At 41.8% G+C, this 17,960-nt stretch overlaps 1 protein-coding gene and 1 long non-coding RNA gene across 11 annotated transcripts in view; one reads left to right on the top strand and one right to left on the bottom strand.

Moving 5' to 3' along the window:
• SYNDIG1 (synapse differentiation inducing 1) overlaps positions 1–17,960 on the top strand; it is a 121,222-nt gene that overhangs the window by 37,149 nt on the left and 66,113 nt on the right. The window contains exon 1 of one of the 10 annotated variants that reach the window (XM_082360178.1): positions 6,258–11,003. The exons of the other annotated variants lie outside the window; for them this stretch is intronic. The gene's annotated coding sequence lies outside the window, so the exon portion shown is untranslated. Of the gene's footprint in view, positions 1–6,257; positions 11,004–17,960 lie in introns of those variants that run through there. 10 annotated transcript variants of the gene reach the window in all.
• On the bottom strand, positions 6,251–17,710 carry LOC309613410. The gene is made up of 2 exons (XR_014235710.1): positions 16,101–17,710; positions 6,251–16,057 (listed from the first exon to the last, which is right to left on the bottom strand). It is a non-coding gene; the product is annotated as an uncharacterized lncRNA (long non-coding RNA).

Raw genomic sequence — 17,960 nt, 5'->3', positions numbered from 1 at the left:
ATTTTTAGTTTTTTAAGGAACCTCCATACTGTTTTCCATAGTGGTTGTATCCATTTACATTCCCACCAAGAGTGCAGGAGGGTTCCCTTTTCACCACACCCTTTCCAGCATTTATTGTTTCTAGATTTTTTGATAATGGCCATTCTGACCAGCGTGAGGTGATACCTCATTGTAGTTTTGATTTGCATTTCTCTAGTAATTAGTAATGTTGAGCATCTTTTCATGTGCCTCTTGGCCATCTGTATGTCTTCCTTGGTGAAATGTCTGTTTAGGTCTTCTGCCCATTTTTTAACTGGATTGTTTGTTTTTTTGATATTGAGCTCCACGAGCTGTTTGTATATTTTGGAGATTAATCCTTTGTCTGTTGTTTCATTTGCAAATATTTTCTCCCATTCTGAGGGTTGTTTTTTCATCTTGTTTATGGTTTCCTTTGCTGTGCAAAAGCTTTTAAGTTTAATTAAGTCCCATTTTTTTATTTTTGGTTTTATTTCCGTTACTCTAGGAGGTGGGTCAAAAAAGATCTTGCTGTGGTTTATGTCAAAGAGTGTTTTTCCTATGTTTTCCTTTAAGAGTTTTATAATGTCTGGTCTTACATTTAAGTCTTTAACCCATTTGGAGTTTATTTTTGTGTATGGTGTTAGGTACTGTTCTAATTTCATTCTTTTACATGTAGCTGTCCAGTTTTCCCAGCACCACTTATTGAAGAGGCTATCTTTTCTCCATTGTATGTTCTTGCCTCCTTTGTCATAAATTAGGTGCCCATATGTGTGTGGGCTTATCTCTAGGCATTCTATCCTGTACCATTGATCTGTATTTCTGTTTTTGAGCCAGTAATACTGTCTTAATTACTGTAGCTTTGTGGTATACTGCGAAGTCGGGGAGCCTGATTCCTCCAGCTCCGTTTTTCTTTCTCAAGATTGCTTTGGCTATTCGGGGTCTTTTGTGTTTCCATACGAATTGTAAGATTTTTTGTTCTAATTCTGTGAAGAATGCCATTGGTAGTTTGATAGGGATTGCATTGAATCTGTAGATTGCTTTGGGTAGTATAGTCATTTTCACAATATTGATTCTTCCAATCCAAGAACATGGTATATTTCTCCATCTGTTTATGTCATCTTTGAGTTCTTTCATTAGTGTTTTAGAGTTTTCTGAGTACAACTCTTTTGCCTCCTTAGGCAGCTTTATTCCTAGGTATTTTATTCTTTTTGTTGCAATGGTAAATGGGAGTGTTTCCTTAATTTCTCTTTCTGACTTTTCGTTGTTGGTGTATAGGAATGCCAGAGATTTCTGTGCATTAATTTTGTATCCTGCAAACTTACCAGATTCATTGATTAGTTCTAGTAGTTTTCTGGTGGCATCTTTAGGATTTTCTATGTATAGTATCATGTCATCAGCAAACAGTGACAGTTTTACTTCTTTTTCAACCTGTATTGATTTTATTTCTTTTTCTTCTCTGATTTTGTGGCTAGGACTTCCAGAACTGTGTTGAATAAGAGTGGCAAGAGTGGACATCCTTGTCTTGTTCCTGATCTTAGTGGAAATGCTTTCAGTTTTTCACCATTGAGTATGATGCTTGCTGTGGGTTTGCCATATATGGCCTTTATTATGTTTAGGTAGGTTCCCTCTATGCCCATTTGCTGGGGAGTTTTTATCACAAATGGGTGTTGAATTTTGTCCAAAGCTTTTTCTGCATCTATTGAGATGATCATATGGTTTTTATTCCTTAATATGTTAATGTGGTGTATCACATTGATTGATTTGCATATATTGAAGAATTCTTGCGTCCCTGGGATAAATCCCACTTGATCATGGTGTATGATCCTTTTAATTTGCTGTTGGATTCTGTTTGCTAGTATTTTGTTCAGGATTTTTGCATCTATGTTCATCAGTGATATTGGTCTATAATTTTCTTTTTTGTGATATCTTTTTCTGGTTTTGGTATGAGGGTGATGGTGGCTTCATAGAATGAATTTGGGAGTGTTTCTCTCTCTGCAACTTTTTGGAAGAGTTTGAGAAGGATCAGTGTTAGCTCTTCTCTAAATGTTTGATAGAATTTGCCTGTGAAGCCATCTGGTCCTGGACTTTTGTTTGTTGGTAGATTTTTAACTACACTTTCAATTTCATTACTTGTGATAGCTCTGTTTATTGTTTCTAATTTTTTCTGGTTCAGTCTTGGAAAATTGTACCTTTCCAAGAACTTGTCCATTTCTTTGTGGTTGTCCATTTTATTGGCATATAATTGTTTGTAGTAGTGTCTTATATTCCTTTGTATTTCTGCAGTGTCAGTTGTGATTTCTCCTTTTTCATTTCTAATTATATTGATTTGCATTTTCTACCTTTTTTTCTTGATGAGTCTGGCTAAGGGTTTATCAATTTTGTTTATCTTCTCAAAGAACCAGCTTTTAGTTTTATTGATCTTTGCTATTGTTTTCTTCATTTCTATTTCATTTATTTCTGCTCTGATCTTTATGATATCTTTGCTTCTGCTGACTTTGGGTTTTCTTTGTTCTTCTTTCTCTAGTTGCTTTAAGTGTAGGGTTAGATTGTTTGAGATTTTTCTTGTTTCTTGAGGTGAGACTGAATTGCTATAAACGTCCCTCTTAGAACTGCTTTTGCTGCATCCCATAGGTTTTGGGTCGTCATGTTTTCATTGTCATTTGTTTCTATGTATTTTTTAATTTCTTCTTTGATTTCTTCAGTGATCTCTTGGTTATTTAATAGCGCACTCTTTAGCCTCCATGTATTTGTGCTTTTTACGGGTATTTTTCCTGTAATTGATTTCCAATCTCATAACGTTGTGGTCAGAAAAGATGCTTGATACGATTTCAATTTTCTTAAACTTTCCGAGGCTTGATTTGTAACCCAAGATGTGATTTATCCTGGAGAATGTTCCGTGTGCACTTGAGAAGAAAGTGTATTCTGCCACTTTTGGGTAGAATCTTCTATAAATATCAATTAGATCTATCTGGTCTATTGTGTCATTTAAAGCTTGTGTTTCCTTATTTATTTTCTGTTTGGATTATCTGTCCACTGGTGTAAGTGGGATGTTAAAGTCCCCTATTATTATTGTGTTACTGTCAATTTCTCCTTTCATGGTTGTTAACATTTGCCTTATGTATTGAGATGCTCCTTTTTTGGGTGCATAAACATTTATAATTGTTATATCTTCTTCTTGGATTGACCCTTTGATCATTATGTAGTGTCCCTCCTTATCTCTTGTAACAGTCTTTATTTTAAAGTCTATTTTTATCTGATACGAGTATTGCTACTCCAACTTTCTTTTGATTTCCATTTGCATGGAATATCTTTTTCCATCCCCTCACTTTCAGTCTGTATGTGTCCCTAGGTCTGAAGTGGGTCTCTTGCAGACAGCATATATATGGATCTTGTTTTTGTATCCATTCAGCCAGTCTGTGTCTTTTGGTTGGAGCATTTAATCCATTTACATTCGAGGTTATTATCAATATGTATGTTCCTATTGCCATTTTCTTAGTTGTTTTGGGTTTGTTTTTGTGGGTCCTTTTCTTGTGTTTCCCACTTAGAGAAGTTTCTTTAGCATTTGTTATAAAGCTGGTTTGGTGGTGCTGAATTCTCTTAGCTTTTGCTTGTCTGAAAAGCTGTTGACATCTCCATCAAATCTGAATGAGATCCTTGCTGGGTAGAGTAATCTTGGTTGTAGGTTTTTCTCTTTCATCACTTTAAGTATATCCTGCCACTCCCTTCTGGCCTTCACAGTTTCCACTGAAAAATCAGCTGATAAGCTTATGGGGATTCCTTTGTATGTTATTTTTTGTTTTTCCCTTGCTGCTTTTAGTTTTTTTTCTTTGAATTTAATTTTTGTTAGTTTGATTAATATGTGTCTTGGTGTGTTTTTCCTAGGGTTTATCCTGTATGGGTCTCTCTGTGCTTCCTGGACTTGAATGACTATTTCCTTTCCCAGGTTAGGGAAGTTTTCAACTATAACCTCTTCCAATATTTTCTCAGACCCTTTCTTTTTCTCTTCTTCTGGCACCCCTATAATTCGAATGTTGGTGTGTTTAGTGTTGTCCCAGAGGTCTCTGAGATTGTCTTCAATTCTTTTCATTCTTTTTTCTTTATTCTGCTCCTTGGCAGTTATTTCCACCATTTTGTCTTCCAGCTCACTTATTCATTCTTCTGCCTCAGTTATTCTGTTATTGATTCCTTCTAGTGTATTTTTCATTTCAGTTATTGTGTTGTCCATCTCTGTTTGTGTGTTCTTTAGTTCTTCTAGATCTTTGTTAAACATTTCTTGTATTTTCTCAAACCGTGCTTTCATTCTGTTTCCAAGATTTTGGATCACCTTTACTATCATTACTCTGAATTCTTTTTCAGGTAGATTGCCTATTTCCTCTTCATTTATTTAGTCTTGTATGTTTTTACCTTGCTCCTTCATCTGTGACATATTTCTTTGCCATCTCTTTTTTTTTTTTTTTTTTTTTATCAGTGGGATTGTGTTCCTGTTTTACTGGTTGTTTGGTCTGAGGCTTCCAACATTGGAGTTTGTAGGCTATTGGGTAGAACTGCGTCTTGGTGCTGAGATGAGGAACTCTATGAGACCTCACTCCAATGGATATTCCCTTGGGTCTGAGGTTCTCTGTTAGTCCAGTGGTTCCGACTCAGAGCTCCCACTGCAGGAGCTTTGGCCCAATCCCAGGCTCAAGAACCAAGGTCCCACAAGCTGTGTGGGGCAGCAAAAAAAAAAAAAAGAACAATAACAAAGTAAAAAATAAAATTAGACTAGGAGACTATAAGATATGTTAAAAGAATGTAAAAATAAAAATATAGATGAATAAACTGGAAGGTACATCAGTACCACAATAGTAGAAAAGAGGAGGGAAAAGAAAAAAAAAGGAGGGGGAAAGGCCTTGACTGTGGATGGCAGGGCCTAAGCAACGGTGAGATTTGGGCAGTGGGCCAGGCCAATTCTCAGGACCCATAGTGCTGGAAAAGCCCCTGGGGGCTGTAGGGGGTTGGGCTTGGGCTCAGGGAACAGAAGGGGCCCAGGTGTGCCCCCCACCCCTGGTCTCAGAGGGCAGGGGACCTCACCTGGGAGAACAGCAGGCTTCCTCGGCTCGAGTGGGTGGGACAATCAACCTCGGCTCCTCTCCTGCTCCTCCCAGAGGGCCCCTCCTGCCTCTCCTGATCTCCCCAGCCTCTCTCCTATGCCCCCAGGACCCACACGGCCTGGATGGGGCTTTGGAGGTGGGGTACCAGCTTGGGAGCTCAGCAGGCTCCCCAACCCCAGTGGGCCAGGTAATTGCCCTCTGCTCCTCTCCCACTTTTCCCATAGAGTCCCTCCTGCCTGCCTCTCCTGATCCTGTCTGGCCTCCACTTCTCCTCCCCCCTCAGTCCCGCTACATCCTACCAGTTCACTTTGGGGTTCCTCCTGTCTCCTTGGGCGTCAGAGTCCCCCACCAGTGGCCAGCAGGCACCCTAGTTGTGGGGAGAGGCTAACTCCATGTCTTCCCACACCGCCATCTTGACTCTGCCTCTCTTATTCTTTCAGTAGTATTTTAATGAGATCTCCATCCAGGGTCAGAAGCCTGGCTTGGTCACGGGCACCCAGCCTCTCATCAGGGCCACCAGAGGGTTTTCCAAACAACAGACTTTGGCTTTGCTGGTTCCCTGTGTTGTGCCTCTGTTTTCTATTTCACTATTTTTGCTCTTATCTTTATTACTACCTGTCACATGTATTCTTTCCCTTTATTATTACTTTGGCTAATTTGTTATTTGGATGTTGACTCATTATGTTTCAGCCTTTATTTTCCCAATATATGCATTTAAGGCTATCTCTTTTCCTCTAAGTATCTCTTCACCTGCATCCCTAGGTTTTGATATGTAGTTTGTTTTATTTTTTATTTTTTATTTATTTTTTATTATTTTTATTATTTTTTCTTTTTTGGCTGTGTTGGGTCTTCGTTGCTGCGTGCGGGCTTTCTCTAGTTGCAGTGAGCGGGGGTTACTCTTCGTTGAGGTGCACAGGCTTCTCACTGTCGTGGCTTCTCTTGTTGCAGAGCACAGGCTCTAGGCCACGCGGGCTTCAGTAGTTGTGGCACGTGGGCTCAGTAGTTATGGCACGGAGGCTCTAGAGCACAGGCTCAGTATTTGTGGTGCACGGGCTTAGTTGCTCTGTGGCATGTTGGATATCCCACTTCCTGGGCCAGGGATCGAACCCGTGTCCCCTGCATTGGCAGGCAGATTCTCAACCACTGCACCACCAGGGAAGCCCTGTTGGTAGATTTTTAACTACACTTTCAATTTTATTACTTGTGATAGCTCTGTTTATTGTTTCTAATTTTTCCTGGTTCATTCATTCTTGGAAAATTGTACCTTTCCAAGAATTTGTCCATTTCTTTGTGGTTGTCCATTTCTTTGTGGTTGTCAATTTTATTGGCATATAATTGTTTGTAGTAGTCTCTTATAATCCTTTGTATTTCTGCAGTGTCAGTTGTGATTTCTCCTTTTTCATTTCTAATTATATTGATTTGCATTTTCTCCCTTTTTTTCTTGATGAGTCTGGCTAAGGGTTTACCAATTTTGTTTATCTTCTCAAAGAACCAGCTTTTAGTTTTATTGATCTTTGCTATTGTTTTCTTCATTTCTATTTCATTTATTTCTGCTCTGATCTTTATGATTTCTTTGCTTCTGCTGACTTTGGCTTTTCTTTGTTCTTCTTTCTCTAGTTGCTTTAAGTGTAGGGTTAGATTGTTTGAGATTTTTCTTGTTTCTTGAGGTGAGATTGAATTGCTATAAACATCCCTCTTAGAACTGCTTTTGCTGCATAGGTTTTGGGTCGTCATGTTTTCATTGTCATTTGTTTCTATGTATTTTTTTATTTCTTCAGTGATCTCTTGGTTATTTAATAGCGCACTCTTTAGCCTCCATGTATTTGTGCTTTTTACAGTTTTTTTTTCCTGTAATTGATTTCCAATCTCATAATGTTGTGGTCAGAAAAGATGCTTGATACGATTTCAATTTTCTTAAACTTTCCAAGGCTTGATTTGTAACCCAAGATGTGATCTATCCTGGAGAATGTTCCGTGTGCACTTGAGAAGAAAGTGTATTCTGCCACTTTTGGGTAGAATCTTCTATAAATATCAATTAGATCTGTCTGGTCTACTGTGTCATTTAAAGCTTGTGTTTCCTTATTTATTTTCTGTTTGGATTATCTGTCCACTGGTGTAAGTGGGATGTTAAAGTCCCCTATTATTATTGTGTTGCTGTCAATTTCTCCTTTCATGGTTGTTAGCATTTGCCTTATGTATTGCGGTGCTCCTTTTTTGGGTGCATAAACATTTATAATTGTTATATCTTCTTCTTGGGTTGACCCTTTGATCATTATGTAGTCCCTCCTTATCTCTTGTAACAGTCTTTATTTTGAAGTCTCTTTTATCTGATATGAGTATTGCTACTCCAGCTTTCTTTTGATTTCCATTTGCATGGAATATCTTTTTCCATCCCCTCACTTTCAGTCTGTACGTGCCCCTAGGTCTGAAGTGGGTCTCTTGCAGACAGCATATATATGGATCTTGTTTTTGTATCCATTCAGCCAGTCTGTGTCTTTTGGTTGGAGCATTTAATCCCTTTACATTCAAGGTTATTATCAATATGTATGTTCCTATTACCATTTTCTTAATTGTTTTGGGTTTGTTTTTGTGGGTCCTTTTCTTCTCTTGTGTTTCCCACTTAGAGAAGTTTCTTTAGCATTTGTTATAAAGCTGGTTTGGTGGTGCTGAATTCTCTTAGCTTTTGCTTGTCTGAAAAGCTGTTGACATCTCCATCGAATCTGAACGAGATCCTTGCTGGGTAGAGTAATCTTGGTTGTAGGTTTTTCTCTTTCATCACTTTAAGTATATCCTGCCACTCCCTTCTGGCCTTCAGAATTTCCACTGAAAAATCAGCTGATAAACTTATGGGGATTCCTTTGTATGTTATTTTTTGTTTTTCCCTTGCTGCTTTTAGTTTTTTTTCTTTGAATTTAATTTTTGTTAGTTTGATTAATATGTGTCTTGGTGTGTTTTTCCTAGGGTTTATCCTGTATGGGTCTCTCTGTGCTTCCTGGACTTGAATGACTATTTCCTTTCCCAGGTTAGGGAAGTTTTCAACTATAACCTCTTCAAATATTTTCTCAGACCCTTTCTTTTTCTCTTCTTCTGGGACCCCTATAATTCGAATGTTGGTGTGTTTAGTGTTGTCCCAGAGGTCTCTGAGATTATCTTCAATCCTTTTCATTCTTTTTGCTTTATTCTGCTCCTCGGCAGTTATTTCCACCATTTTGTCTTCCAGCTCATTTATTCATTCTTCTGCCTCAGTTATTCTGTTATTGATTCCTTCTAGTGTATTTTTCATTTCAGTTATTGTGTTGTTCATCTCTGTTTGTGTGTTCTTTAGTTCTTCTAGATATTTGTTAAACATTTCTTGTATTTTCTCAAAACGTGCTTTCATTCTATTTCCAAGATTCTGAATCATCTTTACTATCATTACTCTGAATTCTTTTTCAGGTAGATTGCCTATTTCCTCTTCATTTATTTAGTCTTGTACGTTTTTACCTTGCTCCTTCATCTGTGACATATTTTTTTGCCATCTCTTTTTTTTTTTTTTTTTAAATCGGTGGGATTGTGTTCCTGTGTTACTGGTTGTTTGGTCTGAGGCTTCCAACATTGGAGTTTGTAGGCTATTGGGTAGAACTGGGCCTTGGTGCTGAGATGAGGAACTCTATGAGACCTCACTCCAATGGATATTCCCTTGGGTCTGAGGTTCTCTGTTAGTCCAGTGGTTCCGACTCAGAGCTCCCACCACAGGAACTTTGGCCCAACCCCAGGCTCAAGAACCAAGATCCCACAAGCTGTGTGGGGCAGCAAAAAAAAAAAAAAGAACAATAACAAAGTAAAAAATAAAATTAGACTAGGAGACTATAAGATATGTTAAAAGAATGTAAAAATAAAAATATAGATGAATAAACTGGAAGGTACATCAGTACCACAATAGTAAAAAAGAGGAGGAGGGAAAAGAAAAAAAAGGAGGGGGAAAGGCCGTGACTGTGGATGGCAGGGCCTAAGCAACGGCAAGATTTGGGCAGTGGGCAGGGCCAATTCTCAGGACCCATAGCGCTGGAAAAGCCCCTGGGGGCTGTAGGGGGTTGGGCTTGGGCTCAAGGAACAGACGGGGCCCAGGTGTGTCCCCCACCCCTGGTCTCAGAGGGGAGGGGACCTCACCTGGGAGCGCAGCAGGCTTCCTCGGCTCAAGTGGGTGGGGCAATCAACCTCGGCTCCTCTCCTGCTCCTCCCAGAGGGCCCCTCCTGCCTCTCCTGATCTCCCCAGCCTCTCTCCTATGCCCCCAGGACCCACATGGCCTGGATGGGGCTTTGGAGGTGGGGTACCAGCTTGGGAGCTCAGCAGGCTCCCTGACCCCAGTGGGCCAGGCGATCGCCCTCTGCTCCTCTCCCGCTTTTCCCATAGAGTCCCTCCTGCCTGCCTCTCCTGATCCTGTCTGGCCTCCACTTCTCCTCCCCCCTCAGTCCCGCTACATCCTACCAGTTCACTTTGGGGTTCCTCCTGTCTCCTTGGGCGTCAGAGTCCCCCACCAGTGGCCAGCAGGCACCCTAGTTGTGGGGAGAGGCTAACTCCATGTCTTCCCACACCGCCATCTTGACTCTGCCTCTCTTATTCTTTCAGTAGTATTTTAATGAGATCTCCATCCAGGGTCAGAAGCCTGGCTTGGTCACGGGCACCCAGCCTCTCATCAGGGCCACCAGAGGGTTTTCCAAAGAACAGACTTTGGCTTTGCTGGTTCCCTGTGTTGTGCCTCTGCTTTCTATTTCACTATTTCTGCTCTTATCTTTATTACTACCTGTCACATGTATTCTTTCCCTTTATTATTATTTTGGCTAATTTATTATTTGGATGTTGACTCATTATGTTTCAGCCTTTATTTTCCCAATATATGCATTTAAGGCTATCTCTTTTCCTCTAAGTATCTCTTCACCTGCATCCCTAGGTTTTGATATGTAGTTTGTTTTATTTTTTATTTTTTTATTTATTTTTTATTATTTTTATTATTTTTTTTTTTTGGCTGTGTTGGGTCTTCGTTGCTGTGCATGGGCTTTCTCTAATTGCAGTGAGCGGGGGCTACTCTTCGTTGAGGTGCACAGGCTTCTCACTGTCATGGCTTCTCTTGTTGCAGAGCACAGGCTCTAGGCTGTGCGGGCTTCAGTAGTTGTGGCACACGGGCTCAGTAGTTATGGTATGCAGGCTCTAGAGCACAGGCTCAGTAGTTGTGGTGCACGGGCTTAGTTGCTCTGCGGCATGTGGGATATCCCACTTCTGGGGCCAGGGATCAAACCCGTGTCCCCTGCATTTGCAAGCGGATTCTTAACCACTGTGCCACCAGGGAAGCCCCCATGTTTGTTTTAATATGTAGTTTTTTCACTGTGATTCAGTTCTAAATAAATTTATATTTTGTTATGATTCTTCTTTGGTCCAATGGTTCTTAAGAAAGTGTTTCTTTTTTCTTCACTACCAAATGAGAGTGGTTTTTACTAAATGTATTGACTGCTATATTAACGGTGCTGTGGTTAGAGAACATCGTCTATAAGATACTATTTATGTGAAATGTGTTGGTACTTCATGGCTTAGTACTTGATCTACTTTTGAAAGGGAGGGAGGAATGGACGGAGGGAGGGAAGGAAGGGAAACTAAGGAGAAACAGAGAAAAAAAAATACATGTGCCTAGAAGAATCTATTCTTTAATTGCTGGATGCAGAGTTTTATATATGCTCATTGCTTAAAATTGCTACTGTTGCTTTTTGAATATTCCATGTCTTTTTTATTTTTGGTCTATTTCTTAACATAATTTAGAGAGTGTTTTGAAGTCTCTTGTTCTGGTGGTGAAGATATCCCATTATCTCTGTAATTCTACCAATTTCGCTTTGTAGATTATGATATGAATTGATTGTGTGCACAGAAGTTGATCATTGAGCCTGGTGAGTTGAACCTCTTACTATGTATTATCTATGTTGCTATGTAGTGGCATTTCCTACTCCTTGGTGTCTACTTTGTTTTAGATTCACTAAACTGTGCCAGGTTTATTTTCTGCTTAGGATTTTTCTCGTATACATGTTTTTCATCCTTTTGCTTTCAATACTTCCACGTCCTTATGCTTTAGGTGTGTCTCTTATAAATAACATATGTCTGGATACTGTTTTGTATATTTATTTATTTTTAGAGAGACAAGTTTACTTCTTTCTTTCCATTCTTTTTTTTTTTTTTTTTTGGTTGCATTGGGTCTTCATTGCTGCGCACGGGCTTTCTCTAGCAGCGGTGAGCAGGGGCTACTCTTAGTTGCAGTGTGTGGGCTTCTCATTGCAGTGGCTTCTCTTGCTGTGGAACACAGGCTCTAGGCGTGTGGGCTTCAGTAGTTGTGGCATGTGGGGTCCGTAGTTGTGGCACACAGACTTAGTTGCTCCATGGCATATGGGATCTTCCCGGACCAGGGCTCAAACCCATGTCTCCTGCATTGGCAGGCGGACTCCTAACCACTGTGCCACCAGGGAAGCCCTGGATACTGTTTTAAACCCTGAGTAAAAATCCATTTTAACTGGCATTTTCAACTAATTAATGCCTATTGTGAATGCTGATATATTTTCACTAGTTACCTCAATTTTTTATTTTTATTTTTGTCCTGCTCTATTTTTTTCAGTCTTACTCACTTTTTCTCTCTCCTGATTTGAAATGTGTATACTATTTTTATTCATTTCGTAGTTATCCTTGAAATTTACCCAGGCATATTTAACCTAAGTCTAAAACTGAATAATTTAAGACATTTCTGCAACATTGAAAGGATCTTAGTGTCACCCACCTCCTGATTTACATACTATTGTTTTCCAGTGTTTAAATTTTTTAGATGAACCTCACAGTTTAGGGGCAGGGGTCGTATATCCTCATTATTTGTTTGGATTCACGAATGTGGTGTTGGTTTCTCTGTTCACCAGTCCTTGCCTCCCAAGCTACCTGCCGACATCATTTCTCTTCCTCCTGAAGTGCATCCTTTAGAATTCTTTTTGGCTTAAGTCTCTTCTTTTCTTGATCTGTCTTATCTCACTTTGTTCTTGAAAGACGATTTTATTGCACACAGTTAAAGTTGGCAGCTACTTTTGATACACTGAAGCTCTCAGCCCATCTCTGTTACCTGATGTCGGTTGTCATTCTGATGTTTGTTGCTGAGTAAATTATCTGCCCTTTTCCTGTGACTGCTGTTAAGGTCTCCTTGAAGTTCACGTTTATCAGTTTGACTACAGCATGTCCGTGTGGCATTTCCTGTGTTTATCTGCCCTTTCTTCTCTCTTTCTGGAACTTCTACTAGAAGTAGTTGAACCTTCTTATTCTGTACTCCACACTCTTAACCAATATTTTCTCTTTTCTATCATCTCTTTTTCTTTTAATGATGCATTCTGGGTATTTTCTCAGATGCATCTTCTTGTTGGTTTTTTTTTCAGCTGCGTCTATTTTGCTATTTTAATTCTTCTGTTGTGTTTTTCTAACACAGTAAATATTTTCACTTTTTAAAATTCAAGCTATTTTTATTTTTTCTGTTTATTTCTGATAGTCTCTTGTGACTTGCTCATCTTTAAATATTTCTATTTCTTTCATAAATATTTCACAAATTATTTCTATAATTTTATAACTCTACATTTCTACAAATATTTCTGTAAATATTTTATAAACAATTGTTCTATCTTCCTACTATTCCAATATCTGAAGTCCTTGATTGTCCAAGGTGTTTGGTTTTTTTTTTTCTATTGATTCTCACTCACAGGGGCATGCAGTCTTTGTGTACAGGGAAATTTAATTGTCAGCTCATTGCTTGATCTTATTATGTGCTTAAATTTGGGGGGCTTTCCACTCTAGAGTTTTGATTCTATTTCTGCCTGTGGCCAGGGGTCATCACTTACTTGATGCTATGTCAGAATCTACAGAACAGTGGGTCTCAAAGTGTGGTCCATGGATCTGCATCCCCATCCCACTGAATAAGAAACTCTGCTGGGGCCCTGGGAATCTATGCTTGGACAAGGCCTCCAGGTGACTGTAGTGTGTGCTTGCACTGAGACCACTTCCATCAAGAGTCTTAGCCGAGAATAGGGGCCCAGTATCAACTTCATCATCTTGTTTCTCTACCAAGGCTGCATAACTCACTGTCACTGTTGCATTTGTCATCCTAAATCAGTGCAACCCTGCCCATCCCAGTAGTTCTTTATGGAATGGCAGTGATCTTTGGTGATTTTGCTTCACAACCAGCACGGCTCCGAGTGTGTTCTAATCCTGGGTTTTATTTTGTAGTAAGAGAATCCCTTGGAGCAGCTCGTCAACTTTAATGCCAGAGCGGACAGTCTGTCCATTGAGGTTTTAATTTCAAAAAATGTAACTTTTTTTTACTTTTAAAGTTCTAAGTCCTGCATTTTCAAACACAGTAAGCATTTTTATTCTATACCTTGTATCTGATGTCAGTACCTGCAGCCAGTGTGATCCTGGTCGTGCAGCGTTTGCTTGCCCCTGCTGACTGGGGCTTATTTCCTCAAGTGCTTCATCCCAGACTCAGCTTCCAGAGCATGATCTGTGAACATTTTCTGAGACCCGTGTTTAGCACATTCTTCCAGAAGGGATTTTCATTTGCTTCTGCCAAGAATTGGGGCAGGCTGGGGGGGAAGTTCCCAGCCCGAGACACTCCAAGCTGAGTGTTCAAGGCACACGGAGGGTGAGGACTCGGGGTGTGAGGACTCGGGGTGTGAGTGCAGGCTTGTGGCTGCAGGCTCACCCACAAGATCTCAGGGACAAGAATACTTACTTGCAAGGCTTCTGTCTCTCTCACTCACTGGTGGGGAAGAATATTCTTGCTTGATTCTGTGTCCTCATTCACAGCCTTTTCACGGGATTCTTTGACCACGTGGGTGGCCTCCACACCTCCAAACCATAGAGTGGTATGGGGGGTGGGAGTGGAGTGTCATTGCTGTTGATGGTGATGGTAGTGGCAGCATCACTTGTGCTGATGGTGGTGGTGTTAGCAGTGGTGGTGGTGTTGGCATGGGAGGGGTTGTGGTCAGGAATCAGTCAGCTTTTCCTGTGAAGAGCCAGAGAGTAAATACGTTAGGCTTTGCAGACCATATGGCCTCTTATTAAAGGTGCTCAACTCTTCTCTTTTAGTGCAGAACAGCCAGAGGCATATGTGAATGAATGGACGTGGATGAGGTTCAATAAAACTGTATTTATGGACACTGACTTTTGAATTTCTTAGTTTTCATGTATCATGGAATATAATTCTTACCTTCAATCATTTAAAATGTAAAAATTTTTCTTAGCTTGTGGGCTGGATTAGTCCTGTGGGCTATAGTTTGCCATTTCCTGGTGGTGGTAGTGATGTGATAATGAAGAATGTGATGATGAAGGTAGAGATGTTGATGATGAGAATGTTGATGATGAGGGTGCTGGTGGTGATGGTGGAGACTATGGAGATGGTGGTGATGGTGGTGATGGTGGAGATGGTGGTGATCGTGGAGATGGTGGTGATGGTGATGGTGGTGATGGTGGAGATGGTGGAGATGGTGGTGATGGTGGTGATGGTGGTGGTGATGAAAACCTGGAGGTTGTGAAGGTGGACATGGAGGTGCTATTGGAGTGGAAGACTCTTCTCAGGACATCTTTAAGACTGAGATGGAGACCCATAAAGCTAAAGGAAGTTGACACAACTTTCACAGGCAGCAGAGGCCCTGATACGCAGGTTTTCTCACTTCCGATATCACAGCATTTCCTCTTCACGTTCATGAATCAGACTCAGATTCCTATGCTCTTCCCAGAGGTGCTGTGACAGAGACTGGCTCCTGGCAGGAGTCTGGATCTGCTGTGTGAGCAGGAAGTTCCAGGCCACCAGAAGTGATGAGTTGGGGTGATACAGCATTTTGCAATTGTTACATGCCATTTAAACGTTAAATAACAATAACTGATCTGGTTCTGAATGCTTCATTAACTATCTCCAGTGCCAAATCACAGGCTTTTCTGTGTGTTTGTGTTAAAGGCAAATTTTAATTGTTTTAATAAGGATTCGCAAGCAGATCTCTTCTCTCGACACTTCGGCATTGGTGGGAACGCATCTATTATTTGCTTAGCAGGAGGGAAGTATTGCTGTTGACACAAAAGGCGTCTGACAGTGTTGGGGTTTAGGGAAGACCCCGCATCTGGTGCCCTCCTGACGTTTGCTGATTGAGCTGCATGAGGGCGGATTGTGTGAGGAACAATCCAGGCCTGTCACGTGTCCCAAGTGTCACGCTAAACGAATCTGCTAATTAGTTTCATTTTCCCCATCAGCTGCCTAGCTACTTTGCTCTATTCTCTTTTGCCTCAGAGATGCTGCTCTAAAGGTGGTTTTATGTGTTAAATGTGACTGTTGCTGCACAAGATCTTTGGCACATAAGGGTCTTAATTAGCCACCGAAGCACGACATCAGGTACTACTTTGTGAAATTCCTCCCCCTCAACACACACACACATAAACAAGCCCAGCAGTGCAGGGCCTCATGTCTTCCTGTGGAGGTGGGGGTGGGATGAGTGAGGGGGTGGGGCAGGAGACACAGATTTTTTTCAAAATCTAGCATTGTTCACAGGCTCAGAGAAAAGGACAACTCATAGGAAGAAGGTGTTGTTCTTCATTTGTCTTTACTTCATTGCTCATACCTGTGTTTGGAAATTATTACACTTACAACGCTGCTTCCCAAAACTTTCTTTTGATTATTTCCTAGTTATTTCCTCAGAGCAGAGCATCTATGAAACATTAGAAACAAGGTTGAGAAAAATACAACCTGGAATGTATAATCCCAGTTTCTACACAGAGAGGTCCATGTATAATTCTGCCGTGTTCATAATAGAGGATGCTGGTGGAGCATGTGTGTAGTGGGGTGAGATGCAGATGGAGCTCAGTATCGCTCAAACCCTGTTTCTGGTGAGGGAGACGGGGCTGAGGCTGCAGCCTGGGCTGCCTTGTTCTGAAGCACCTGCTGCATTTCTGCATCTGAAGCATGTTCTGTTCTGAAGCACCTGCTGCATTTCTGCATCTCCGACAGAAAGTCGGAGCTTTCTGTCCAGTGAGGAGACAGGCCCAGACCGTGGTGTTCCCTCCCTCAGCAGGTTGCGTGGCCTGCCTGCCTGTGGGCTTTCTCTGGTCTAGCTGATGCAGGGGAGGCCCCGCCTCTGCTCGCTGCACACCTGTGGCATCTGTCACTCTGTGTTCTGGGCTGTATGTGAAATGCCTTTCCCATACTCCAGAGGCACAGACTGAGGGTTTGTTTTGCTTTCTTCTGTTTTGAAGAGAGTTTTATTCTATGTATTTGCCAGAAAAAGAAAGCTGAATTTTATCAACCACTCAACAAGAGAGATGCAGTCATAATTAGTCCAGTATTACACAGTATCTCAGTGAGAACACCCCCCATCCCCGAACAAAATGCCATACAGCCACACAACGGATGACCACTCAGCCATGGAAGGAAGGAAGCACTGACACGTACACACATGATACACCTTGAACACATGACACTCAGTGAGAGAAACCTGTCAAGGAGACCACATGTGTGATTCTGTTTATGTGAAACGTCCACAGTCATCAAATCGTAGACACAGGACTTCCCTGGTGGCGCAGTGGTTAAGAATCCGCCTGCCAATGCAGGTGACATGGGTTCGAGTCCTGGTCTGGGAAGATCCCACATACCGTGGAGCAACTAAGCCCATGCACCACAACTACTGAGCCTGCGCTCTAGAGACCTCGAGCCACAACTACTGAGCCCATGTGCTACAACTACTGAAGCCCGTGTGCCTAGAGCCCATGCTCTACAACAAAAGAAGCCACCGCAATGAGAAGCTCGAGCACCACAACGAAGAATAGCCCCTGCTCGCCGCAACTAGAGAAAGCCCGCGTGCAGCAACGAAGACCCAACACAGCCAAAAGTAAATTAAAAAGAAAAAAAAGTCCGTAGGCACAGCAGGCAGACTGGTGGTTGCCAGGGGCCAGGAAAGGGGGCAGTGGCTGCTTGCTGTGTAGGAAGTGATGAAAATATTCTGGAATTAGATAGGCGTGAAGGTTGCACAACTCTGCAGATATGCTGCAGCCCTTGGAATTGTACACTTTAAAAGTCAGGTGAATTTTATGGTGTGTGAATTATATCTCAATAATGCTGTTATTTTTTTTAAATGAACAAAATTACTAATTAAAACAAGAGAGAGCAACAGAACTTCTTCAAACACCACACGCCCCTCAGATGTGAGGGCTGACGCTGGAGTCCACAGTCTCACGAGCTTCCCCAACTTTCTGGGTGACACGTGGGTGTCACTCCAGCTGAGCAAGGAGACAGTACACCTTGGAGTCAGACGTACCTGGTTCAAATCTCACCTGTTCCTCTTCCTGGCTGGAGCATCTTTTCCGTTTGTATTTAGACCAGCAGCCGTGATGACTTTGGACCTTGTAGAATTTGAAAGCCACCACCTGAGACATGGCCCCAGGCTGAATCTCTGAGGCCGCTGGGGGCGTTCATTTTCTTGGTGAAGAGTTGGTGAGTCGGAGTCTCTCTCTGGGCCTCAGAGGTCAGGAAGCCTAATCGTTTCCCAGCTCATTGTGAGAGAATCTTTTAGGGTCAACTTAAATGATCCCGCCTTCTGAGACTGTCCTACGGAACCGACCGCCAGTTTATCAGTTGGCAGTCCATCCACGCCCCGTCCTGAGGTCCAGCTGCCCGGACCGTGGCCGGGATCCCTGCCTCCAGCTTCTTAGATGCCCACCTGGGCCCCTCCTCTCCAGCCTGCCCCTCGCTGCACCCCAGGGCTGTCAGGACGCACTTCCCACACTCTCGTCTCCCCAGCCCTCTGTCCATCCAGCAGCTTGTTCCCTGCCTCCTTGTTCTCCCAGCC

Source organism: Balaenoptera borealis, assembly GCF_965194805.1.
Source record: "Balaenoptera borealis genome assembly, chromosome: 16".
In the NCBI taxonomy this organism is placed as follows: domain Eukaryota; kingdom Metazoa; phylum Chordata; class Mammalia; order Artiodactyla; family Balaenopteridae; genus Balaenoptera; species Balaenoptera borealis.
Note: the sequence above shows the minus strand (reverse complement) of the source record. Positions and strands in the feature narration are given on the sequence as shown.